This window comes from Phallusia mammillata, chromosome 2 (genome assembly GCF_965637545.1).
Source record: "Phallusia mammillata chromosome 2, kaPhaMamm4.hap1.1, whole genome shotgun sequence".
NCBI lineage: Eukaryota > Metazoa > Chordata > Ascidiacea > Phlebobranchia > Ascidiidae > Phallusia > Phallusia mammillata.
In genome coordinates this window covers 16019195-16036930 of record NC_137253.1, presented here as the reverse complement: position 1 = coordinate 16036930, position 17736 = coordinate 16019195, and the positions used below count along the sequence as shown (strand labels likewise).

The window sequence follows — 17736 nt, the reverse complement described above, 5'->3', positions numbered from 1 at the left end:
TGACCTATGGATGCCTGCGTGTTGCTTCTACAATCCACCGCTCTACCAACTGAGCTATCGAAGGACGCAAGTACCGCGGTGCAAAGAACAATATGGTTCGAAAGGAAACAACAAAAGATTCAACACTAAAAGCATTCCTTCGAACCGGATTCGAACCAGTGACCTATGGATGCCTGCGTGTTGCTTCTACAATCCACCGCTCTACCAACTGAGCCATCGAAGGACACAAGTACCGCGGGGCAAAGAACAATATGGTTCGAAAGGAAACAACAAAAGATTCAACACTAAAAGCATTCCTTCGAACCGGATTCGAACCAGTGACCTATATGGATGCCTGTGTGTTGCTTCTACAGTCCACCGCTCTACCAACTGAGCTATCGAAGGACACAAGTACCGCGGTGCAAAGAACAATATGGTTCGAAAGGAAACAACAAAAGATTCAACACTAAAAGCATTCCTTCGAACCGGATTCGAACCAGTGACCTATGGATGCCTGCGTGTTGCTTCTACAATCCACCGCTCTACCAACTGAGCCATCGAAGGACACAAGTACCGCGGGGCAAAGAACAATATGGTTCGAAAGGAAACAACAAAAGATTCAACACTAAAAGCATTCCTTCGAAACGGATTCGAACCAGTGACCTATATGGATGCCTGTGTGTTGCTTCTACAGTCCACCGCTCTACCAACTGAGCTATCGAAGGACACAAGTACCGCGGCGCAAAGAACAATATTGTGCAAAAGGAAACAACAAAAGATTTCACACAAATTGTATTTCGTCGAACCGGATTCGAACCAGTGACCTATGGATGCCTGCGTGTTGCTTCTACAGTCCACCGCTCTACCAACTGAGCTATCGAAGGACACAAGTACCGCGGGGCAAAGAACAATATGGTTCGAAAGGAAATAACAAAAGATTCAACACTAAAAGTATTCCTTCGTACCAATGACCTATGGATGCCTGCGTGTTGTTTCTACAGTCCACCGCTCTACCAACTGAGCTATCGAATGACACAAGTACTGCGGCGCAAAGAACAATATTGTTCGAAAGGAAACAACAAAAGATTTCACACAAAAAGTATTCCTAAGAACCGGATTCGAACCAGTGACCTATGGATGCCTGCGTGTTGCTTCTACAGTCCACCGCTCTACCAACTGAGCTATCGAAGGACACAAGTACTGCGGCGCAAAGAACAATATTGCGCAAAAGGAAACAACAAAAGATTCAACACTAAAAGCATTCCTTCGAACCGGATTCGAACCAGTGACCTATGGATGCCTGCGTGTTGCTTCTACAGTCCACCGCTCTACCAACTGAGCTATCGAAGGACACAAGTACCGCGGTGCAAAGAACAATATTGTTCGAAATGAAATAACAAAAGATTTCACACTAAAAGTATTCCTTCGTACCAGTGACCTATGGATGCCTGCGTGTTGTTTCTACAGTCCACCGCTCTACCAACTGAGCTATCGAATGACACAAGTACCGCGGCGCAAAGAACAATATCGTTCGAAAGGAAACAACAAAAGATTTCACACAAAAAGTATTCCTTCGAACCGGATTCGAACCAGTGACCTATGGATGGCTGCGTGTTGTTTCTACAGTCCACCGCTCTACCAACTGAGCTATCGAATGACACAAGTACCGCGGGGCAAAGAACAATATGGTTCGAAAGGAAACAACAAAAGATTCAACACTAAAAGCATTCCTTCGAACCGGATTCGAACCAGTGACCTATGGATGCCTGTGTGTTGCTTCTACAATCCACCGCTTTACCAACTGAGCCATCGAAGGACACAAGTACCGCGGTGCAAAGAACAATATGGTTCGAAAGGAAACAACAAAACATTCAACACTAAAAGTATTCCTTCGAACCGGATTCAAACCAGTGACCTATGGATGCCTGCGTGTTGCTTCTACAGTCCACCGCTCTACCAACTGAGCTATCGAAGGACGCAAGTACCGCGGTGCAAAGAACAATATGTTTCGAAAGGAAACAACAAAAGATTCAACACTAAAAGCATTCCTTCGAACCGGATTCGAACCAGTGGCCTATGGATGCCTGTGTGTTGCTTCTACAGTCCACCGCTCTACCAACTGAGCTATCGAATGACACAAGCACCGCGGCGCAAAGAACAATATTGTTCGAAAGGAAACAACAAAAGATTTCACACAAAACGTATTCCTTCGAACCGGATTCGAACCAGTGACCTATGCATGCCTGCGTGTTGCTTCTACAGTCCACCGCTCTACCAACTGAGCTATCGAAGGACACAAGTACCGCGGCGCAAAGAACAATATTGTTCGAAATGAAATAACAAAAGATTTCACACTAAAAGTATTCCTTCGTACCAGTGACCTATGGATGCCTGCGTGTTGTTTCTACAGTCCACCGCTGTACCAACTGAGATATCGAACGACACAAGTACCGTGGCACAAAAAACAATATTGTTCGAAAGGAAACAACAAAAGATTTCACACAAAAAGTATTCCTTCGAACCGGATTCGAACCAGTGACCTATGGATGCCTGTGTGTTGCTTCTACAGTCCACCGCTCTACCAACTGAGTTATCGAAGGACACAAGTACCGCGGCGCAAAGAACAATATTGTTCGAAAGGAAACAACAAAAGATTTCACACTAAAAGTATTCCTTCGAACCGGATTCGAACCAGTGACCTATGGATGCCTGTGTGTTGCTTCTACAGTCCACCGCTCTACCAACTGAGCTATCGAAGGACACAAGTACCGCGGCGCAAAGAACAATATGTTTCGAAAGGAAACAACAAAAGATTCAACACTAAAAGCATTCCTTCGAAACAGTGACCTATGGATGCCTGCGTGTTGCTTCTACAATCCACCGCTCTACCAACTGAGCTATCGAAGGACGCAAGTACCGCGGTGCAAAGAACAATATGGTTCGAAAGGAAACAACAAAAGATTCAACACTAAAAGCATTCCTTCGACCCGGATTCGAACCAGTGACCTATGGATGCCTGCGTGTTGCTTCTACAATCCACCGCTCTACCAACTGAGCCATCGAAGGACACAAGTACCGCGGGGCAAAGAACAATATGGTTCGAAAGGAAACAACAAAAGATTCAACACTAAAAGCATTCCTTCGAACCGGATTCGAACCAGTGACCTATATGGATGCCTGTGTGTTGCTTCTACAGTCCACCGCTCTACCAACTGAGCTATCGAAGGACACAAGTACCGCGGTGCAAAGAACAATATGGTTCGAAAGGAAACAACAAAAGATTCAACACTAAAAGCATTCCTTCGAACCGGATTCGAACCAGTGACCTATGGATGCCTGCGTGTTGCTTCTACAGTCCACCTTTCTACCAACTGAGCTATCGAATGACACAAGTACCGCGGCGCAAAGAACAATATTGTTCGAAATGAAATAACAAAATATTTCACACTAAAAGTATTCCTTCGTACCAGTGACCTATGGATGCCTGAGTGTTGTTTCTACAGTCCACCGCTCTACCAACTGAGCTATCGAATGACACAACTACCGCGGCGCAAAGAACAATATTGTTCGAAAGGAAACAACAAAAGATTTCACACAAAAAGTATTCCTTCGAACCGGATTCGAACCAGTGACCTATGGATGCCTGCGTGTTGTTTCTACAGTCCACCGCTCTACCAACTGAGCTATCGAAGGACACAAGTACCGCGGGGCAAAGAACAATATGGTTCGAAAGGAAACAACAAAAGATTCAACACTAAAAGCATTCCTTCGAACCGGATTCGAACTAGTGACCTATGGATGCCTGTGTGTTGCTTCTACAGTCCACCGCTCTACAAACTGAGCTATCGAAGGACACAAGTACCGCGGTGCAAAGAACAATATTGTGCAAAAGGAAACAACAAAAGATTCAACACTAAAAGCATTCCTTCGAACCGGATTCGAACCAGTGACCTATGGATGCCTGCGCGTTGCTTCTACAATCCACCGCGCTACCAACTGAGCTATCGAAGGACACAAGTACCGCGGCGCAAAGAACAATATGGTTCGAAAGGAAACAACAAAAGATTTCACACAAAAAGAATTCCTTCGAACCGGATTCGAACCAGTGACCTATGGATGCCTGTGTGTTGCTTCTACAGTCCACCGCTCTACGAACCGAGCTATCGAAGGACACAAGTACCGCGGCGCAAAGAACAATATTGTTCGAAATGAAATAACAAAAGATTTCACACTAAAAGTATTCCTTCGTACCAGTGACCTATGGATGCCTGCGTGTTGTTTCTACAGTCCACCGCTCTACCAACTGAGCCATCGAAGGACACAAGTACCGCGGCGCAAAGAACAATATTGTTCGAAAAGAAACAACAAAAGATTTCACACAAAAAGTATTCCTTCGAACCGGATTCGAACCAGTGACCTATGGATGCCTGTGTGTTGCTTCTACAGTCCACCGCTCTACCAACTGAGCTATCGAAGGACACAAGTACCGCGGGGCAAAGAACAATATGGTTCGAAAGGAAACAACAAAAGATTCAACACTAAAAGCATTCCTTCGAACCGGATTCGAACCAGAGACCTATGGATGCCTGTGTGTTGCTTCTACAGTCCACCGCTCTACCAACTGAGCTATCGAATGACACAAGTACCGCGGCGCAAAGAACAATATTGTTCGAAAGGAAACAACAAAAGATTCAACACTAAAAGTATTCCTTCGAACCGGATTCAAACCAGTGACCTATGGATGCCTGCGTGTTGCTTCTACAGTCCACCGCTCTACCAACTGAGCCATCGAAGGACACAAGTACCGCGGGGCAAAGAACAATATGGTTCGAAAGGAAACAACAAAAGATTCAACACTAAAAGCATTCCTTCGAACCGGATTCGAACCAGTGACCTATGGATGGCTGCGTGTTGCTTCTACAATCCACCGCTCTACAAACTGAGCTATCGAAGGACGCAAGTACCGCGGTGCAAAGAACAATATGGTTCGAAAGGAAACAACAAAAGATTCAACACTAAAAGCATTCCTTCGAACCGGATTCGAACCAGTGACCTATGGATGCCTGCGTGTTGCTTCTACAGTCCACCGCTCTACCAACTGAGCCATCGAAGGACACAAGTACCGCGGTGCAAAGAACAATATGGTTCGAAAGGAAACAACAAAAGATTCAACACCAAAAGCATTCCTTCGAACCGGATTCGAACCAGTGACCTATGGATGCCTGTGTGTTGCTTCTACAGTCCACCGCTCTACCAACTGAGCTATCGAAGGACACAAGTACGGTGGCGCAAAGAACAATATTGTTCGAAATGAAATAACAAAAGATTTCACACTAAAAGTATTCCTTCGTACCAGTGACCTATGGATGCCTGCGTATTGCTTCTACAGTCCACCGCTCTACCAACTGAGCCATCGAAGGACACAAGTACCGCGGGGCAAAGAACAATATGGTTCGAAAGGAAACAACAAAAGATTCAACACTAAAAGCATTCCTTCGAACCGGATTCGAACCAGTGACCTATGGATAGCTGCGTGTTGCTTCTACAATCCACCGCTCTACCAACTGAGCTATCGAAGGACACAAGTACCGCGGCGCAAAGAACAATATTGTTCGAAAGGAAACAACAAAAGATTCAACACTAAAAGTATTCCTTCGAACCGGATTCAAACCAGTGACCTATGGATGCCTGCGTGTTGCTTCTACAGTCCACCGCTCTACCAACTGAGCCATCGAAGGACACAAGTACCGCGGGGCAAAGAACAATATGGTTCGAAAGGAAACAACAAAAGATTCAACACTAAAAGCATTCCTTCGAACCGGATTCGAACCAGTGACCTATGGATGGCTGCGTGTTGCTTCTACAATCCACCGCTCTACAAACTGAGCTATCGAAGGACGCAAGTACCGCGGTGCAAAGAACAATATGGTTCGAAAGGAAACAACAAAAGATTCAACACTAAAAGCATTCCTTCGAACCGGATTCGAACCAGTGACCTATGGATGCCTGCGTGTTGCTTCTACAGTCCACCGCTCTACCAACTGAGCCATCGAAGGACACAAGTACCGCGGTGCAAAGAACAATATGGTTCGAAAGGAAACAACAAAAGATTCAACACCAAAAGCATTCCTTCGAACCGGATTCGAACCAGTGACCTATGGATGCCTGTGTGTTGCTTCTACAGTCCACCGCTCTACCAACTGAGCTATCGAAGGACACAAGTACGGTGGCGCAAAGAACAATATTGTTCGAAATGAAATAACAAAAGATTTCACACTAAAAGTATTCCTTCGTACCAGTGACCTATGGATGCCTGCGTATTGCTTCTACAGTCCACCGCTCTACCAACTGAGCCATCGAAGGACACAAGTACCGCGGGGCAAAGAACAATATGGTTCGAAAGGAAACAACAAAAGATTCAACACTAAAAGCATTCCTTTGAACCGGATTCGAACCAGTGACCGATGGATGCCTGTGTGTTGTTTCTACAGTCCACCGCTCTACCAACTGAGCAATCGAAGGACACAAGTACCGCGGTGCAAAGAACAATATTGTTCGAAAGGAAACAACAAAAGATTTCACACAAAAAGTATTCCTTCGAACCGAATTCGAACCAGTGACCTATGGATGCCTGTGTGTTGCTTCTACAGTCCACCGCTCTACCAACTGAGCTATCGAAGGACACAAGTACCGCGGGGCAAAGAACAATATGGTTCGAAAGGAAACAACAAAAGATTCAACACTAAAAGCATTCCTTCGAACCGGATTCGAACCAGTGACCTATGGATGCCTGTGTGTTGCTTCTACAGTCCAGCGCTCTACCAACTGAGCTATCGAAGGACACAAGTACCGCGGCGCAAAGAACAATATTGTGCAAAAGGAAACAACAAAAGATTCAACACTAAAAGCATTCCTTCGAACCAGTGACCTATGGATGCCTGCATGTTGCTTCTACAGTCCACCGCTCTACCAACTGAGCCATCGAAGGACACAAGTACCGCGGGGCAAAGAACAATATGGTTCAAAAGGAAACAACAAAAGATTCAACACTAAAAGCACTGCTTCGAACCGGATTCGAACCAGTGACCTATGGATGCCTGTGTGTTGCTTCTACAGTCCACCGCTCTACCAACTGAGCTATCGAAGGACACAAGTACCGCGGCGCAAAGAACAATATTGTTCGAAAGGAAACAACAAAAGATTTCACACAAAAAGTATTCCTTCGAACCGGATTCGAACCAGTGACCTATGGATGCCTGTGTGTTGCTTCTACAGTCCACCGCTCTACCAACTGAGCTATCGAAGGACACAAGTACCGCGGCGCAAAGAACAATATTGTGCAAAAGCAAACAACAAAAGATGCAACACTAAAAGCATTCCTTCGAACTGGATTCGAACCAGTGACCTATGGTTACCTGCGTGTTGCCTCTACAGTCCACCGCTCTACCAACTGAGCCATCGAAGGACAAAAGTACCGCGGCGCAAAGAACAATATTGCGAAAAAGGAAACAACAAAAGATTCAACACCAAAAGCATTCCTTCGAACCGGATTCGAACCAGTGACCTATGGATGCCTGTGTGTTGCTTCTACAGACCACCGCTGTACCAACTGAGCTATCGAAGGACACAAGTACCGCGGCGCAAAGAACAATATTGTTCGAAAGGAAACAACAAAAGATTTCACACAAAAAGTATTCCTTCGAACCGGATTCGAACCAGTGACCTATGGATGCCTGTGTGTTGCTTCTACAGTCCACCGCTCTACCAACTGAGCTATCGAAGGACACAAGTACCGCGGCGCAAAGAACAATATTGTGCAAAAGGAAACAACAAAAGATTCAACACTAAAAGCATTCCTTCGAACCAGTGACCTATGGATGACTGCATGTTGCTTCTACAATCCACCGCTCTACCAACTGAGCTATCGAAGGACGCAAGTACCGCGGTGCAAAGAACAATATGGTTCGAAAGGAAACAACAAAAGATTTCACACAAAAAGTATTCCTTCGAACCGGATTCGAACCAGTGACCTATGGATGCCTGTGTGTTGCTTCTACAGTCCACCGCTCTACCAACTGAGCTATCGAAGGACACAAGTACCGCTTTGCAAAGAACAATATTGTGCAAAAGGAAACAACAAAAGATTCAACACTAAAAGCATTCCTTCGAACCGGATTCGAACCAGTGAAGTATGGATGCCTGTGTGTTGCTTCTACAGTCCACCGCTCTACCAACTGAGCTATCGAAGGACACAAGTACCGCGGCGCAAAGAACAATATTGTTCGAAAGGAAACAACAAAAGATTTCACACCAAAAGTATTCCTTCGAACCGGATTCGAACCAGTGACCTATGGATGCCTGTGTGTTGCTTCTACAGTCCACCGCTCTACCAACTGAGCTATCGAAGGACACAAGTACCGCGGCGCAAAGAACAATATTGTGCAAAAGGAAACAACAAAAGATTCAACACTAAAAGCATTCCTTCGAACCGGATTCGAACCAGTGACCTATGGATGCCTGCGTGTTGCTTCTACAGTCCACCGCTCTACCAACTGAGCCATCGAAGGACACAAGTACCGCGGGGCAAAGAACAATATTGTTCGAAAGGAAACAAAAAAAGATTCAACACTAAAAGCATTCCTTCGAACCGGATTCGAACCAGTGACCTATGGATGCCTGTGTGTTGCTTCTACAGTCCACCGCTCTACCAACTGAGCTATCGAAGGACACAAGTACCGCGGCGCAAAGAACAATATTGTGCAAAAGGAAACAACAAAATATTCAACACTAAAAGCATTCCTTCGAACCAGTGACCTATGGATGCCTGCATGTTGCTTCTACAATCCACCGCTCTACCAACTGAGCTATCGAAGGACGCAAGTACCGCGGTGCAAAGAACAATATTGCGAAAAAGGAAACAACAAAAGATTCAACACCAAAATCATTCCTTCGAACCGGATTCGAACCAGTGACCTATGGATGCCTGTGTGTTGCTTCTACAGTCCACCGCTGTACCAACTAAGCTATCGAAGGACACAAGTACCGCGGCGCAAAGAACAATATTGTTCGAAAGGAAACAACAAAAGATTTCACACAAAAAGTACTCCTTCGAACCACCGCTGTACCAACTGAGCTATCGAAGGACACAAGTACCGCGGCGCAAAGAACAATATTGTTCGAAAGGAAACAACAAAAGATTTCACACAAAAAGAACTCCTTCGAACCGGATTCGAACCAGTGACCTATGGATGCCTGTGTGTTGCTTCTACAGTCCACCGCTCTACCAACTGAGCTATCGAAGGACACAAGTACCGCGGGGCAAAGAACAATATTGTGCAAAAGGAAACAACAAAAGATTCAACACTAAAAGCATTCCTTCGAACCGGATTCAAACCAGTGACCTATGGATGCCTGCGTGTTGCTTCTACAGTCCACCGCTCTACCAACTGAGCCATCGAAGGACACAAGTACCGCGGGGCAAAGAACAATATGGTTCGAAAGGAAACAACAAAAGATTCAACACTAAAAGCATTCCTTCGAACCGGATTCGAACCAGTGACCTATGGATGCCTGTGTGTTGCTTCTACAGTCCACCGCTCTAACAACTGAGCTATCGAAGGACACAAGTACCGCTTTGCAAAGAACAATATTGTGCAAAAGGAAACAACAAAAGATTCAACACTAAAAGCATTCCTTCGAACCAGTGACCTATGGATGCCTGCATGTTGCTTCTACAATCCACCGCTCTACCAACTGAGCTATCGAAGGACGCAAGTACCGCGGTGCAAAGAACAATATGGTTCGAAAGGAAACAACAAAAGATTTCACACAAAAAGTATTCCTTCGAACCGGATTCGAACCAGTGACCTATGGATGCCTGTGTGTTGCTTCTACAGTCCACCGCTCTATCAACTGAGCTATCGAAGGACACAAGTACCGCTTTGCAAAGAACAATATTGTGCAAAAGGAAACAACAAAAGATTCAACACTAAAAGCATTCCTTCGAACCGGATTCGAACCAGTGACCTATGGATGCCTGCGTGTTGCTTCTACAGTCCACCGCTCTACCAACTGAGCCATCGAAGGAAACAAGTAGCGCGGGGCAAAGAACAATATGGTTCGAAAGGAAACAACAAAAGATTCAACACTAAAAGCATTCCTTCGAACCGGATTCGAACCAGTGACCTATGGATGCCTGTGTGTTGCTTCTACAGTCCACCGCTCTACCAACTGAGCTATCGAAGGACACAAGTACCGCGGCGCAAAGAACAATATTGTGCAAAAGGAAACAACAAAAGATTCAACACTAAAAGCATTCCTTCGAACCAGTGACCTATGGATGCCTGCATGTTGCTTCTACAATCCACCGCTCTACCAACTGAGCTATCGAAGGACGAAAGTACCGCGGTGCAAAGAACAATATGGTTCGAAAGGAAACAACAAAAGATTTCACACAAAAAGTATTCCTTCGAACCGGATTCGAACCAGTGACCTATGGATGCCTGTGTGTTGCTTCTACAGTCCACCGCTCTACCAACTGAGCTATCGAAGGACACAAGTCCGCTTTGCAAAGAACAATATTGTTCAAAAGGAAACAACAAAAGATTCAACACTAAAAGCATTCCTTCGAACCGGATTCGAACCAGTGACCTATGGATGCCTGCGAGTTGCTTCTACAATCCACCGCTCTACCAACTGAGCTATCGAAGGACGCAAGTACCGCGGTGCAAAGAACAATATGGTTCGAAAGGAAACAACAAAAGATTCAACACTAAAAGCATTCCTTCGAACCGGATTCGAACCAGTGACCTATGAATGCCTGTGTGTTGCTTCTACAGTCCACCGCTCTACCAACTGAGCTATCGAAGGACACAAGTACGGCGGCGCAAAGAACAATATTGTGCAAAAGGAAACAACAAAAGATTCAAAACTAAAAGCATTCCTTCGAACCGGATTCGAACCAGTGACCTATGGATGTCTGCGTGTTGCTTCTACAGTCCACCGCTCTACCAACTGAGCCATCGAAGGAGACAAGTACCGCGGGGCAAAGAACAATATGCTTCGAAAGGAAACAACAAAAGATTCAACACTAAAAGCACTTCTTCGAACCGGATTCGAACCAGTGACCTATGGATGCCTGTGTGTTGCTTCTACAGTGCACCGCTCTACCAACTGAGGTATCGAAGGACACAAGTACCGCGGCGCAAAGAACAATATTGTTCGAAAGGAAACAACAAAAGATTTCACACAAAAAGTATTCCTTCGAACCGGATTCGAACCAGTGACCTATGGATGTCTGCGTGTTGCTTCTACAGTCCACCGCTCTACCAACTGAGCCATCGAAGGAGACAAGTACCGCGGGGCAAAGAACAATATGCTTCGAAAGGAAACAACAAAAGATTCAACACTAAAAGCACTTCTTCGAACCGGATTCGAACCAGTGACCTATGGATGCCTGTGTGTTGCTTCTACAGTGCACCGCTCTACCAACTGAGGTATCGAAGGACACATGTACCGCGGCGCAAAGAACAATATTGTTCGAAAGGAAACAACAAAAGATTTCACACAAAAAGTATTCCTTCGAACCGGATTCGAACCAGTGACCTATGGATGCCTGTGTGTTGCTTCTACAGTCCACCGCTCTACCAACTGAGCTATCGAAGGATATAAGTACCGCGGCGCTAAGAACAATATTGCGAAAAAGGAAACAACAAAAGATTCAACACCAAAATCATTCCTTCGAACCGGATTCGAACCAGTGACCTATGGATGCCTGTGTGTTGCTTCTACAGTCCACCGCTCTACCAACTGAGCTATCGAAGGACACAAGTACCGCGGCCCAAAGAACAATATTGTTCGAAAGGAAACAACAAAAGATTTCACACAAAAAGTATTCCTTCGAACCGGATTCGAACCAGTGACCTATGGATGCCTGCGTGTTGCTTCTACAGTCCACCGCTCTACCAACTGAGCTATCGAATGACACAAGTACCGCGGCGCAAAGAACAATATTGTTCGAAATGACATAACAAAAGATTTCACACAAAAAGTATTCCTTCGTACCAGTGACCTATGGATGCCTGCGTGTTGTTTCTACAGTCCACCGCTCTACCAACTGAGCTATCGAATGACACAAGTACCGCGGCGCAAAGAACAATATTGTTCGAAAGGAAACAGCAAAAGATTTCACACAAAAAGTATTCCTTCGAACCGGATTCGAACCAGTGACCTATGGATGCCTGCGTGTTGTTTCTACAGTCCACCGCTCTACCAACTGAGCTATCGAAGGACACAAGTACCGCGGGGCAAAGAACAATATGGTTCGAAAGGAAACAACAAAAGATTCAACACTAAAAGCATTCCTTCGAACCGGATTCGAACTAGTGACCTATGGATGCCTGTGTGTTGCTTCTACAGTCCACCGCTCTACAAACTGAGCTATCGAAGGACGCAAGTACCGCGGTGCAAAGAACAATATTGTGCAAAAGGAAACAACAAAAGATTCAACACTAAAAGCATTCCTTCGAACCGGATTCGAACCAGTGACCTATGGATGCCTGCGCGTTGCTTCTACAATCCACCGCGCTACCAACTGAGCTATCGAAGGACACAAGTACCGCGGCGCAAAGAACAATATGGTTCGAAAGGAAACAACAAAAGATTTCACACAAAAAGAATTCCTTCGAACCGGATTCGAACCAGTGACCTATGGATGCCTGTGTGTTGCTTCTACAGTCCACCGCTCTACCAACCGAGCTATCGAAGGACACAAGTACGGCGGCGCAAAGAACAATATTGTTCGAAATGAAATAACAAAAGATTTCACACTAAAAGTATTCCTTCGTACCAGTGGCCTGCGTGTTGTTTCTACAGTCCACCGCTCTACCAACTGAGCTATCGAAGGACACAAGTACCGCGGCGCAAAGAACAATATTGTTCGAAAAGAAACAACAAAAGATTTCACACAAAAAGTATTCCTTCGAACCGGATTCGAACCAGTGACCTATGGATGCCTGTGTGTTGCTTCTACAGTCCACCGCTCTACCAACTGAGCTATCGAAGGACACAAGTACCGCGGCCCAAAGAACAATATTGTGCAAAAGGAAACAACAAAAGATTCAACACTAAAAGCATTCCTTCGAAGCGGATTCGAACCAGAGACCTATGGATGCCTGTGTGTTGCTTCTACAGTCCACCGCTCTACCAACTGAGCTATCGAAGGACACAAGTACCGCGGCGCAAAGAACAATATTGTTCGAAAGGAAACAACAAAAGATTCAACACTAAAAGTATTCCTTCGAACCGGATTCAAACCAGTGACCTATGGATGCATGCGTGTTGCTTCTACAGTCCACCGCTCTACCAACTGAGCCATCGAAGGACACAAGTACCGCGGCGCAAAGAACAATATTGTGCAAATAGAAACAACAAAAGATTCAACACTAAAAGCATTCCTTCGAACCAGTGACCTATGGATGCCTGCGTGTTGCTTCTACAGTCCACCGCTCTACCAACTGAGCCATCGAAGGACACAAGTACCGCGGGGCAAAGAACAATATGGTTCGAAAGGAAACAACAAAAGATTCAACACTAAAAGCATTCCTTCGAACCGGATTCGAACCAGTGACCTATGGATGCCTGCGTGTTGCTTCTACAATCCACCGCTCTACAAACTGAGCTATCGAAGGACGCAAGTACCGCGGTGCAAAGAACAATATGGTTCGAAAGGAAACAACAAAAGATTCAACACTAAAAGCATTCCTTCGAACCGGATTCGAACCAGTGACCTATGGATGCCTGCGTGTTGCTTCTACAGTCCACCGCTCTACCAACTGAGCCATCGAAGGACACAAGAACCGCGGGGCAAAGAACAATATGGTTCGAAAGGAAACAACAAAAGATTCAACACCAAAAGCATTCCTTCGAACCGGATTCGAACCAGTGACCTATGGATGCCTGTGTGTTGCTTCTACAGTCCACCGCTCTACCAACTGAGCTATCGAAGGACACAAGTACGGCGGCGCAAAGAACAATATTGTTCGAAATGAAATAACAAAAGATTTCACACTAAAAGTATTCCTTCGTACCAGTGACCTATGGATGCCTGCGTGTTGCTTCTACAGTCCACCGCTCTACCAACTGAGCCATCGAAGGACACAAGTACCGCGGGGCAAAGAACAATATGGTTCGAAAGGAAACAACAAAAGATTCAACACTAAAAGCATTCCTTCGAACCGGATTCGAACCAGTGACCGATGGATGCCTGTGTGTTGCTTCTACAGTCCACCGCTCTACCAACTGAGCAATCGAAGGACACAAGTACCGCGGTGCAAAGAACAATATTGTTCGAAAGGAAACAACAAAAGATTTCACACAAAAAGTATTCCTTCGAACCGGATTCGAACCAGTGACCTATGGATGCCTGTGTGTTGCTTCTACAGTCCACCGCTCTACCAACTGAGCTATCGAAGGACAAAAGTACCGCGGCGCAAAGAACAATATGGTTCGAAAGGAAACAACAAAAGATTCAACACTAAAAGCATTCCTTCGAACCGGATTCGAACCAGTGACCTATGGATGCCTGTGTGTTGCTTCTACAGTCCACCGCTCTACCAACTGAGCTATCGAAGGACACAAGTACCGCGGCGCAAAGAACAATATTGTGCAAAAGGAAACAACAAAAGATGCAACACTAAAAGCATTCCTTCGAACTGGATTCGAACCAGTGACCTATGGTTGCCTGCGTGTTGCTTCTACAGTCCACCGCTCTACCAACTGAGCCATCGAAGGACAAAAGTACCGCGGCGCAAAGAACAATATTGCGAAAAAGGAAACAACAAAAGATTCAACACCAAAAGCATTCCTTCGAACCGGATTCGAACCAGTGACCTATGGATGCCTGTGTGTTGCTTCTACAGTCCACCGCTGTACCAACTGAGCTATCGAAGGACACAAGTACCGCGGCGCAAAGAACAATATTGTTCGAAAGGAAACAACAAAAGATTTCACACAAAAAGTATTCCTTCGAACCGGATTCGAACCAGTGACCTATGGATGCCTGTGTGTTGCTTCTACAGTCCACCGCTCTACCAACTGAGCTATCGAAGGACACAAGTACCGCGGCGCAAAGAACAATATTGTGCAAAAGAAAACAACAACAGATTCAACACTAAAAGCATTCCTTCGAACCAGTGACCTATGGATGCCTGCATGTTGCTTCTACAATCCACCGCTCTACCAACTGAGCTATCGAAGGACGCAAGTACCGCGGTGCAAAGAACAATATGGTTCGAAAGGAAACAACAAAAGAATTCACACAAAAAGTATTCCTTCGAACCGGATTCGAACCAGTGACCTATGGATGCCTGCGTGTTGCTTCTACAGTCCACCGCTCTACCAACTGAGTTATCGAAGGACACAAGTACCGCTTTGCAAAGAACAATATTGTGCAAAAGGAAACAACAAAAGATTCAACACTAAAAGCATTCCTTCGAACCGGATTCGAACCAGTGACCTATGGATGCCTGTGTGTTGCTTCTACAGTCCACCGCTCTACCAACTGAGCTATCGAAGGACACAAGTACCGCGGCGCAAAGAACAATATTGTTCGAAAGGAAACAACAAAAGATTTCACACAAAAAGTATTCCTTCGAACCGGATTCGAACCAGTGACCTATGGATGCCTGTGTGTTGCTTCTACAGTCCACCGCTCTACCAACTGAGCTATCGAAGGACACAAGTACCGCGGCGCAAAGAACAATATTGTGCAAAAGGAAACAACAAAAGATTCAACACTAAAAGCATTCCTTCGAACCGGATTCGAACTAGTGACCTATGGATGCCTGCGTGTTGCTTCTACAGTCCACCGCTCTACCAACTGAGCCATCGAAGGACACAAGTACCGCGGGGCGAAGAACAATATTGTTCGAAAGGAAACAAAAAAAGATTCAACACTAAAAGCATTCCTTCGAACCGGATTCGAACCAGTGACCTATGGATGCCTGTGTGTTGCTTCTACAGTCCACCGCTCTACCAACTGAGCTATCGAAGGACACAAGTACCGCGGCGCAAAGAACAATATTGTGCAAAAGGAAACAACAAAATATTCAACACTAAAAGCATTCCTTCGAACCAGTGACCTATGGATGCCTGCATGTTGCTTCTACAATCCACCGCTCTACCAACTGAGCTATCGAAGGACGCAAGTACCGCGGTGCAAAGAACAATATTGCGAAAAAGGAAACAACAAAAGATTCAACACCAAAATCATTCCTTCGAACCGGATTCGAACCAGTGACCTATGGATGCCTGTGTGTTGCTTCTACAGTCCACCGCTGTACCAACTGAGCTATCGAAGGACACAAGCACCGCGGCGCAAAGAACAATATTGTTCGAAAGGAAACAAGAAAAGATTTCACACAAAAAGTACTCCTTCGAACCACCGCTGTACCAACTGAGCTATCGAAGGACACAAGTACCGCGGCGCAAAGAACAATATTGTTCGAAAGGAAACAACAAAAGATTTCACACAAAAAGTACTCCTTCGAACCGGATTCGAACCAGTGACCTATGGATGCCTGTGTTGCTTCTACAGTCCACCGCTCTACCAACTGAGCTATCGAAGGACACAAGTACCGCGGGGCAAAGAACAATATTGAGCAAAAGGAAACAACAAAAGATTCAACACTAAAAGCATTCCTTCGAACCGGATTCAAACCAGTGACCTATGGATGCCTGCGTGTTGCTTCTACAGTCCACCGCTCTACCAACTGAGCCATCGAAGGACACAAGTACCGCGGGGCAAAGAACAATATAGTTGGAAAGGAAACAACAAAAGATTCAACACTAAAAGCATTCCTTCGAACCGGATTCGAACCAGTGACCTATGGATGCCTGTGTGTTGCTTCTACAGTCCACCGCTCTAACAACTGAGCTATCGAAGGACACAAGTACCGCTTTGCAAAGAACAATATTGTGCAAAAGGAAACAACAAAAGATTCAACACTAAAAGCATTCCTTCGAACCAGTGACCTATGGATGCCTGCATGTTGCTTCTACAATCCACCGCTCTACCAACTGAGCTATCGAAGGACGCAAGTACCGCGGTGCAAAGAACAATATGGTTCGAAAGGAAACAAGAAAAGATTTCACACTAAAAGCATTCCTTCGAACCGGATTCGAACCAGTGACCTATGGATGCCTGTGTGTTGCTTCTACAGTCCACCGCTCTAACAACTGAGCTATCGAAGGACACAAGTACCGCTTTGCAAAGAACAATATTGTGCAAAAGGAAACAACAAAAGATTCAACACTAAAAGCATTCCTTCGAACCAGTGACCTATGGATGCCTGCATGTTGCTTCTACAATCCACCGCTCTACCAACTGAGCTATCGAAGGACGCAAGTACCGCGGTGCAAAGAACAATATGGTTCGAAAGGAAACAACAAAAGATTTCACACAAAAAGTATTCCTTCGAACCGGATTCGAACCAGTGACCTATGGATGCCTGTGTGTTGCTTCTACAGTCCACCGCTCTATCAACTGAGCTATCGAAGGACACAAGTACCGCTTTGCAAAGAACAATATTGTGCAAAAGGAAACAACAAAAGATTCAACACTAAAAGCATTCCTTCGAACCGGATTCGAACCAGTGACCTATGGATGCCTGCGCGTTGCTTCTACAATCCACCGCGCTACCAACTGAGCTATCGAAGGACACAAGTACCGCGGCGCAAAGAACAATATGGTTCGAAAGG

General features: G+C 45.5%; 1 protein-coding gene and 87 non-coding genes across 88 annotated transcripts in view; all 88 read right to left on the bottom strand.

Annotated features, from left to right (window-relative positions):
• LOC145213071 (MAM and LDL-receptor class A domain-containing protein 1-like) overlaps positions 1–17736 on the bottom strand; it is a 60124-nt gene that overhangs the window by 6240 nt on the left and 36148 nt on the right. The gene's annotated exons all lie outside the window — the stretch shown is intronic.
• On the bottom strand, positions 136–223 carry Trnay-gua (transfer RNA tyrosine (anticodon GUA)). The gene is given in 2 exon segments: positions 136–171; positions 187–223. It is a non-coding gene; the product is annotated as a tRNA-Tyr (tRNA).
• Positions 295–384, bottom strand: Trnay-gua (transfer RNA tyrosine (anticodon GUA)). Its single transcript is given in 2 exon segments — positions 295–332; positions 348–384. It is a non-coding gene; the product is annotated as a tRNA-Tyr (tRNA).
• On the bottom strand, positions 456–543 carry Trnay-gua (transfer RNA tyrosine (anticodon GUA)). Its single transcript is given in 2 exon segments — positions 456–491; positions 507–543. It is a non-coding gene; the product is annotated as a tRNA-Tyr (tRNA).
• Trnay-gua (transfer RNA tyrosine (anticodon GUA)) lies at positions 615–704 on the bottom strand. The gene is given in 2 exon segments: positions 615–652; positions 668–704. It is a non-coding gene; the product is annotated as a tRNA-Tyr (tRNA).
• On the bottom strand, positions 776–864 carry Trnay-gua (transfer RNA tyrosine (anticodon GUA)). Its single transcript is given in 2 exon segments — positions 776–811; positions 827–864. It is a non-coding gene; the product is annotated as a tRNA-Tyr (tRNA).
• Trnay-gua (transfer RNA tyrosine (anticodon GUA)) lies at positions 1083–1170 on the bottom strand. The gene is given in 2 exon segments: positions 1083–1118; positions 1134–1170. It is a non-coding gene; the product is annotated as a tRNA-Tyr (tRNA).
• On the bottom strand, positions 1242–1329 carry Trnay-gua (transfer RNA tyrosine (anticodon GUA)). Its single transcript is given in 2 exon segments — positions 1242–1277; positions 1293–1329. It is a non-coding gene; the product is annotated as a tRNA-Tyr (tRNA).
• On the bottom strand, positions 1549–1636 carry Trnay-gua (transfer RNA tyrosine (anticodon GUA)). Its single transcript is given in 2 exon segments — positions 1549–1584; positions 1600–1636. It is a non-coding gene; the product is annotated as a tRNA-Tyr (tRNA).
• On the bottom strand, positions 1708–1795 carry Trnay-gua (transfer RNA tyrosine (anticodon GUA)). The gene is given in 2 exon segments: positions 1708–1743; positions 1759–1795. It is a non-coding gene; the product is annotated as a tRNA-Tyr (tRNA).
• On the bottom strand, positions 1867–1954 carry Trnay-gua (transfer RNA tyrosine (anticodon GUA)). Its single transcript is given in 2 exon segments — positions 1867–1902; positions 1918–1954. It is a non-coding gene; the product is annotated as a tRNA-Tyr (tRNA).
• On the bottom strand, positions 2026–2113 carry Trnay-gua (transfer RNA tyrosine (anticodon GUA)). The gene is given in 2 exon segments: positions 2026–2061; positions 2077–2113. It is a non-coding gene; the product is annotated as a tRNA-Tyr (tRNA).
• On the bottom strand, positions 2185–2272 carry Trnay-gua (transfer RNA tyrosine (anticodon GUA)). Its single transcript is given in 2 exon segments — positions 2185–2220; positions 2236–2272. It is a non-coding gene; the product is annotated as a tRNA-Tyr (tRNA).
• On the bottom strand, positions 2492–2579 carry Trnay-gua (transfer RNA tyrosine (anticodon GUA)). Its single transcript is given in 2 exon segments — positions 2492–2527; positions 2543–2579. It is a non-coding gene; the product is annotated as a tRNA-Tyr (tRNA).
• Positions 2651–2738, bottom strand: Trnay-gua (transfer RNA tyrosine (anticodon GUA)). Its single transcript is given in 2 exon segments — positions 2651–2686; positions 2702–2738. It is a non-coding gene; the product is annotated as a tRNA-Tyr (tRNA).
• Positions 2958–3045, bottom strand: Trnay-gua (transfer RNA tyrosine (anticodon GUA)). The gene is given in 2 exon segments: positions 2958–2993; positions 3009–3045. It is a non-coding gene; the product is annotated as a tRNA-Tyr (tRNA).
• Positions 3117–3206, bottom strand: Trnay-gua (transfer RNA tyrosine (anticodon GUA)). The gene is given in 2 exon segments: positions 3117–3154; positions 3170–3206. It is a non-coding gene; the product is annotated as a tRNA-Tyr (tRNA).
• Positions 3585–3672, bottom strand: Trnay-gua (transfer RNA tyrosine (anticodon GUA)). The gene is given in 2 exon segments: positions 3585–3620; positions 3636–3672. It is a non-coding gene; the product is annotated as a tRNA-Tyr (tRNA).
• On the bottom strand, positions 3744–3831 carry Trnay-gua (transfer RNA tyrosine (anticodon GUA)). Its single transcript is given in 2 exon segments — positions 3744–3779; positions 3795–3831. It is a non-coding gene; the product is annotated as a tRNA-Tyr (tRNA).
• Trnay-gua (transfer RNA tyrosine (anticodon GUA)) lies at positions 3903–3990 on the bottom strand. The gene is given in 2 exon segments: positions 3903–3938; positions 3954–3990. It is a non-coding gene; the product is annotated as a tRNA-Tyr (tRNA).
• Positions 4062–4297, bottom strand: Trnay-gua (transfer RNA tyrosine (anticodon GUA)). Its single transcript has 2 exons — positions 4261–4297; positions 4062–4097 (listed from the first exon to the last, which is right to left on the bottom strand). It is a non-coding gene; the product is annotated as a tRNA-Tyr (tRNA).
• Positions 4369–4456, bottom strand: Trnay-gua (transfer RNA tyrosine (anticodon GUA)). The gene is given in 2 exon segments: positions 4369–4404; positions 4420–4456. It is a non-coding gene; the product is annotated as a tRNA-Tyr (tRNA).
• On the bottom strand, positions 4528–4615 carry Trnay-gua (transfer RNA tyrosine (anticodon GUA)). Its single transcript is given in 2 exon segments — positions 4528–4563; positions 4579–4615. It is a non-coding gene; the product is annotated as a tRNA-Tyr (tRNA).
• Trnay-gua (transfer RNA tyrosine (anticodon GUA)) lies at positions 4687–4774 on the bottom strand. Its single transcript is given in 2 exon segments — positions 4687–4722; positions 4738–4774. It is a non-coding gene; the product is annotated as a tRNA-Tyr (tRNA).
• On the bottom strand, positions 4846–4933 carry Trnay-gua (transfer RNA tyrosine (anticodon GUA)). The gene is given in 2 exon segments: positions 4846–4881; positions 4897–4933. It is a non-coding gene; the product is annotated as a tRNA-Tyr (tRNA).
• Positions 5005–5092, bottom strand: Trnay-gua (transfer RNA tyrosine (anticodon GUA)). Its single transcript is given in 2 exon segments — positions 5005–5040; positions 5056–5092. It is a non-coding gene; the product is annotated as a tRNA-Tyr (tRNA).
• Trnay-gua (transfer RNA tyrosine (anticodon GUA)) lies at positions 5164–5251 on the bottom strand. The gene is given in 2 exon segments: positions 5164–5199; positions 5215–5251. It is a non-coding gene; the product is annotated as a tRNA-Tyr (tRNA).
• Positions 5471–5558, bottom strand: Trnay-gua (transfer RNA tyrosine (anticodon GUA)). The gene is given in 2 exon segments: positions 5471–5506; positions 5522–5558. It is a non-coding gene; the product is annotated as a tRNA-Tyr (tRNA).
• Positions 5630–5717, bottom strand: Trnay-gua (transfer RNA tyrosine (anticodon GUA)). The gene is given in 2 exon segments: positions 5630–5665; positions 5681–5717. It is a non-coding gene; the product is annotated as a tRNA-Tyr (tRNA).
• On the bottom strand, positions 5789–5876 carry Trnay-gua (transfer RNA tyrosine (anticodon GUA)). The gene is given in 2 exon segments: positions 5789–5824; positions 5840–5876. It is a non-coding gene; the product is annotated as a tRNA-Tyr (tRNA).
• Positions 5948–6035, bottom strand: Trnay-gua (transfer RNA tyrosine (anticodon GUA)). Its single transcript is given in 2 exon segments — positions 5948–5983; positions 5999–6035. It is a non-coding gene; the product is annotated as a tRNA-Tyr (tRNA).
• Positions 6107–6194, bottom strand: Trnay-gua (transfer RNA tyrosine (anticodon GUA)). The gene is given in 2 exon segments: positions 6107–6142; positions 6158–6194. It is a non-coding gene; the product is annotated as a tRNA-Tyr (tRNA).
• Trnay-gua (transfer RNA tyrosine (anticodon GUA)) lies at positions 6414–6501 on the bottom strand. The gene is given in 2 exon segments: positions 6414–6449; positions 6465–6501. It is a non-coding gene; the product is annotated as a tRNA-Tyr (tRNA).
• Positions 6573–6660, bottom strand: Trnay-gua (transfer RNA tyrosine (anticodon GUA)). The gene is given in 2 exon segments: positions 6573–6608; positions 6624–6660. It is a non-coding gene; the product is annotated as a tRNA-Tyr (tRNA).
• Positions 6732–6819, bottom strand: Trnay-gua (transfer RNA tyrosine (anticodon GUA)). The gene is given in 2 exon segments: positions 6732–6767; positions 6783–6819. It is a non-coding gene; the product is annotated as a tRNA-Tyr (tRNA).
• On the bottom strand, positions 7039–7126 carry Trnay-gua (transfer RNA tyrosine (anticodon GUA)). The gene is given in 2 exon segments: positions 7039–7074; positions 7090–7126. It is a non-coding gene; the product is annotated as a tRNA-Tyr (tRNA).
• Positions 7198–7285, bottom strand: Trnay-gua (transfer RNA tyrosine (anticodon GUA)). The gene is given in 2 exon segments: positions 7198–7233; positions 7249–7285. It is a non-coding gene; the product is annotated as a tRNA-Tyr (tRNA).
• Positions 7357–7444, bottom strand: Trnay-gua (transfer RNA tyrosine (anticodon GUA)). The gene is given in 2 exon segments: positions 7357–7392; positions 7408–7444. It is a non-coding gene; the product is annotated as a tRNA-Tyr (tRNA).
• Trnay-gua (transfer RNA tyrosine (anticodon GUA)) lies at positions 7516–7603 on the bottom strand. The gene is given in 2 exon segments: positions 7516–7551; positions 7567–7603. It is a non-coding gene; the product is annotated as a tRNA-Tyr (tRNA).
• Positions 7675–7762, bottom strand: Trnay-gua (transfer RNA tyrosine (anticodon GUA)). Its single transcript is given in 2 exon segments — positions 7675–7710; positions 7726–7762. It is a non-coding gene; the product is annotated as a tRNA-Tyr (tRNA).
• Trnay-gua (transfer RNA tyrosine (anticodon GUA)) lies at positions 7982–8069 on the bottom strand. The gene is given in 2 exon segments: positions 7982–8017; positions 8033–8069. It is a non-coding gene; the product is annotated as a tRNA-Tyr (tRNA).
• Positions 8141–8228, bottom strand: Trnay-gua (transfer RNA tyrosine (anticodon GUA)). The gene is given in 2 exon segments: positions 8141–8176; positions 8192–8228. It is a non-coding gene; the product is annotated as a tRNA-Tyr (tRNA).
• On the bottom strand, positions 8300–8387 carry Trnay-gua (transfer RNA tyrosine (anticodon GUA)). Its single transcript is given in 2 exon segments — positions 8300–8335; positions 8351–8387. It is a non-coding gene; the product is annotated as a tRNA-Tyr (tRNA).
• Trnay-gua (transfer RNA tyrosine (anticodon GUA)) lies at positions 8459–8546 on the bottom strand. Its single transcript is given in 2 exon segments — positions 8459–8494; positions 8510–8546. It is a non-coding gene; the product is annotated as a tRNA-Tyr (tRNA).
• On the bottom strand, positions 8618–8705 carry Trnay-gua (transfer RNA tyrosine (anticodon GUA)). The gene is given in 2 exon segments: positions 8618–8653; positions 8669–8705. It is a non-coding gene; the product is annotated as a tRNA-Tyr (tRNA).
• On the bottom strand, positions 8925–9012 carry Trnay-gua (transfer RNA tyrosine (anticodon GUA)). Its single transcript is given in 2 exon segments — positions 8925–8960; positions 8976–9012. It is a non-coding gene; the product is annotated as a tRNA-Tyr (tRNA).
• Positions 9194–9281, bottom strand: Trnay-gua (transfer RNA tyrosine (anticodon GUA)). Its single transcript is given in 2 exon segments — positions 9194–9229; positions 9245–9281. It is a non-coding gene; the product is annotated as a tRNA-Tyr (tRNA).
• On the bottom strand, positions 9353–9440 carry Trnay-gua (transfer RNA tyrosine (anticodon GUA)). Its single transcript is given in 2 exon segments — positions 9353–9388; positions 9404–9440. It is a non-coding gene; the product is annotated as a tRNA-Tyr (tRNA).
• On the bottom strand, positions 9512–9599 carry Trnay-gua (transfer RNA tyrosine (anticodon GUA)). Its single transcript is given in 2 exon segments — positions 9512–9547; positions 9563–9599. It is a non-coding gene; the product is annotated as a tRNA-Tyr (tRNA).
• Positions 9819–9906, bottom strand: Trnay-gua (transfer RNA tyrosine (anticodon GUA)). Its single transcript is given in 2 exon segments — positions 9819–9854; positions 9870–9906. It is a non-coding gene; the product is annotated as a tRNA-Tyr (tRNA).
• Trnay-gua (transfer RNA tyrosine (anticodon GUA)) lies at positions 9978–10065 on the bottom strand. The gene is given in 2 exon segments: positions 9978–10013; positions 10029–10065. It is a non-coding gene; the product is annotated as a tRNA-Tyr (tRNA).
• On the bottom strand, positions 10137–10224 carry Trnay-gua (transfer RNA tyrosine (anticodon GUA)). Its single transcript is given in 2 exon segments — positions 10137–10172; positions 10188–10224. It is a non-coding gene; the product is annotated as a tRNA-Tyr (tRNA).
• Trnay-gua (transfer RNA tyrosine (anticodon GUA)) lies at positions 10444–10531 on the bottom strand. Its single transcript is given in 2 exon segments — positions 10444–10479; positions 10495–10531. It is a non-coding gene; the product is annotated as a tRNA-Tyr (tRNA).
• On the bottom strand, positions 10602–10689 carry Trnay-gua (transfer RNA tyrosine (anticodon GUA)). The gene is given in 2 exon segments: positions 10602–10637; positions 10653–10689. It is a non-coding gene; the product is annotated as a tRNA-Tyr (tRNA).
• Trnay-gua (transfer RNA tyrosine (anticodon GUA)) lies at positions 10761–10848 on the bottom strand. Its single transcript is given in 2 exon segments — positions 10761–10796; positions 10812–10848. It is a non-coding gene; the product is annotated as a tRNA-Tyr (tRNA).
• Trnay-gua (transfer RNA tyrosine (anticodon GUA)) lies at positions 10920–11007 on the bottom strand. The gene is given in 2 exon segments: positions 10920–10955; positions 10971–11007. It is a non-coding gene; the product is annotated as a tRNA-Tyr (tRNA).
• Trnay-gua (transfer RNA tyrosine (anticodon GUA)) lies at positions 11238–11325 on the bottom strand. Its single transcript is given in 2 exon segments — positions 11238–11273; positions 11289–11325. It is a non-coding gene; the product is annotated as a tRNA-Tyr (tRNA).
• Trnay-gua (transfer RNA tyrosine (anticodon GUA)) lies at positions 11556–11643 on the bottom strand. The gene is given in 2 exon segments: positions 11556–11591; positions 11607–11643. It is a non-coding gene; the product is annotated as a tRNA-Tyr (tRNA).
• On the bottom strand, positions 11715–11802 carry Trnay-gua (transfer RNA tyrosine (anticodon GUA)). The gene is given in 2 exon segments: positions 11715–11750; positions 11766–11802. It is a non-coding gene; the product is annotated as a tRNA-Tyr (tRNA).
• Trnay-gua (transfer RNA tyrosine (anticodon GUA)) lies at positions 11874–11961 on the bottom strand. The gene is given in 2 exon segments: positions 11874–11909; positions 11925–11961. It is a non-coding gene; the product is annotated as a tRNA-Tyr (tRNA).
• Positions 12181–12268, bottom strand: Trnay-gua (transfer RNA tyrosine (anticodon GUA)). The gene is given in 2 exon segments: positions 12181–12216; positions 12232–12268. It is a non-coding gene; the product is annotated as a tRNA-Tyr (tRNA).
• Trnay-gua (transfer RNA tyrosine (anticodon GUA)) lies at positions 12340–12427 on the bottom strand. The gene is given in 2 exon segments: positions 12340–12375; positions 12391–12427. It is a non-coding gene; the product is annotated as a tRNA-Tyr (tRNA).
• Positions 12499–12586, bottom strand: Trnay-gua (transfer RNA tyrosine (anticodon GUA)). The gene is given in 2 exon segments: positions 12499–12534; positions 12550–12586. It is a non-coding gene; the product is annotated as a tRNA-Tyr (tRNA).
• Positions 12658–12883, bottom strand: Trnay-gua (transfer RNA tyrosine (anticodon GUA)). Its single transcript has 2 exons — positions 12847–12883; positions 12658–12693 (listed from the first exon to the last, which is right to left on the bottom strand). It is a non-coding gene; the product is annotated as a tRNA-Tyr (tRNA).
• On the bottom strand, positions 12955–13042 carry Trnay-gua (transfer RNA tyrosine (anticodon GUA)). Its single transcript is given in 2 exon segments — positions 12955–12990; positions 13006–13042. It is a non-coding gene; the product is annotated as a tRNA-Tyr (tRNA).
• Positions 13114–13201, bottom strand: Trnay-gua (transfer RNA tyrosine (anticodon GUA)). The gene is given in 2 exon segments: positions 13114–13149; positions 13165–13201. It is a non-coding gene; the product is annotated as a tRNA-Tyr (tRNA).
• Positions 13273–13360, bottom strand: Trnay-gua (transfer RNA tyrosine (anticodon GUA)). The gene is given in 2 exon segments: positions 13273–13308; positions 13324–13360. It is a non-coding gene; the product is annotated as a tRNA-Tyr (tRNA).
• On the bottom strand, positions 13580–13667 carry Trnay-gua (transfer RNA tyrosine (anticodon GUA)). The gene is given in 2 exon segments: positions 13580–13615; positions 13631–13667. It is a non-coding gene; the product is annotated as a tRNA-Tyr (tRNA).
• On the bottom strand, positions 13739–13826 carry Trnay-gua (transfer RNA tyrosine (anticodon GUA)). Its single transcript is given in 2 exon segments — positions 13739–13774; positions 13790–13826. It is a non-coding gene; the product is annotated as a tRNA-Tyr (tRNA).
• Trnay-gua (transfer RNA tyrosine (anticodon GUA)) lies at positions 13898–13985 on the bottom strand. The gene is given in 2 exon segments: positions 13898–13933; positions 13949–13985. It is a non-coding gene; the product is annotated as a tRNA-Tyr (tRNA).
• Positions 14205–14292, bottom strand: Trnay-gua (transfer RNA tyrosine (anticodon GUA)). Its single transcript is given in 2 exon segments — positions 14205–14240; positions 14256–14292. It is a non-coding gene; the product is annotated as a tRNA-Tyr (tRNA).
• Positions 14364–14451, bottom strand: Trnay-gua (transfer RNA tyrosine (anticodon GUA)). The gene is given in 2 exon segments: positions 14364–14399; positions 14415–14451. It is a non-coding gene; the product is annotated as a tRNA-Tyr (tRNA).
• On the bottom strand, positions 14523–14610 carry Trnay-gua (transfer RNA tyrosine (anticodon GUA)). Its single transcript is given in 2 exon segments — positions 14523–14558; positions 14574–14610. It is a non-coding gene; the product is annotated as a tRNA-Tyr (tRNA).
• Trnay-gua (transfer RNA tyrosine (anticodon GUA)) lies at positions 14682–14769 on the bottom strand. The gene is given in 2 exon segments: positions 14682–14717; positions 14733–14769. It is a non-coding gene; the product is annotated as a tRNA-Tyr (tRNA).
• On the bottom strand, positions 14841–14928 carry Trnay-gua (transfer RNA tyrosine (anticodon GUA)). Its single transcript is given in 2 exon segments — positions 14841–14876; positions 14892–14928. It is a non-coding gene; the product is annotated as a tRNA-Tyr (tRNA).
• On the bottom strand, positions 15000–15087 carry Trnay-gua (transfer RNA tyrosine (anticodon GUA)). Its single transcript is given in 2 exon segments — positions 15000–15035; positions 15051–15087. It is a non-coding gene; the product is annotated as a tRNA-Tyr (tRNA).
• Trnay-gua (transfer RNA tyrosine (anticodon GUA)) lies at positions 15307–15394 on the bottom strand. The gene is given in 2 exon segments: positions 15307–15342; positions 15358–15394. It is a non-coding gene; the product is annotated as a tRNA-Tyr (tRNA).
• On the bottom strand, positions 15466–15553 carry Trnay-gua (transfer RNA tyrosine (anticodon GUA)). Its single transcript is given in 2 exon segments — positions 15466–15501; positions 15517–15553. It is a non-coding gene; the product is annotated as a tRNA-Tyr (tRNA).
• On the bottom strand, positions 15625–15712 carry Trnay-gua (transfer RNA tyrosine (anticodon GUA)). Its single transcript is given in 2 exon segments — positions 15625–15660; positions 15676–15712. It is a non-coding gene; the product is annotated as a tRNA-Tyr (tRNA).
• On the bottom strand, positions 15784–15871 carry Trnay-gua (transfer RNA tyrosine (anticodon GUA)). Its single transcript is given in 2 exon segments — positions 15784–15819; positions 15835–15871. It is a non-coding gene; the product is annotated as a tRNA-Tyr (tRNA).
• Trnay-gua (transfer RNA tyrosine (anticodon GUA)) lies at positions 15943–16030 on the bottom strand. Its single transcript is given in 2 exon segments — positions 15943–15978; positions 15994–16030. It is a non-coding gene; the product is annotated as a tRNA-Tyr (tRNA).
• Trnay-gua (transfer RNA tyrosine (anticodon GUA)) lies at positions 16250–16337 on the bottom strand. The gene is given in 2 exon segments: positions 16250–16285; positions 16301–16337. It is a non-coding gene; the product is annotated as a tRNA-Tyr (tRNA).
• Trnay-gua (transfer RNA tyrosine (anticodon GUA)) lies at positions 16519–16604 on the bottom strand. The gene is given in 2 exon segments: positions 16519–16554; positions 16568–16604. It is a non-coding gene; the product is annotated as a tRNA-Tyr (tRNA).
• Trnay-gua (transfer RNA tyrosine (anticodon GUA)) lies at positions 16676–16763 on the bottom strand. The gene is given in 2 exon segments: positions 16676–16711; positions 16727–16763. It is a non-coding gene; the product is annotated as a tRNA-Tyr (tRNA).
• Trnay-gua (transfer RNA tyrosine (anticodon GUA)) lies at positions 16835–16922 on the bottom strand. Its single transcript is given in 2 exon segments — positions 16835–16870; positions 16886–16922. It is a non-coding gene; the product is annotated as a tRNA-Tyr (tRNA).
• Trnay-gua (transfer RNA tyrosine (anticodon GUA)) lies at positions 17142–17229 on the bottom strand. Its single transcript is given in 2 exon segments — positions 17142–17177; positions 17193–17229. It is a non-coding gene; the product is annotated as a tRNA-Tyr (tRNA).
• Positions 17449–17536, bottom strand: Trnay-gua (transfer RNA tyrosine (anticodon GUA)). The gene is given in 2 exon segments: positions 17449–17484; positions 17500–17536. It is a non-coding gene; the product is annotated as a tRNA-Tyr (tRNA).
• Positions 17608–17695, bottom strand: Trnay-gua (transfer RNA tyrosine (anticodon GUA)). Its single transcript is given in 2 exon segments — positions 17608–17643; positions 17659–17695. It is a non-coding gene; the product is annotated as a tRNA-Tyr (tRNA).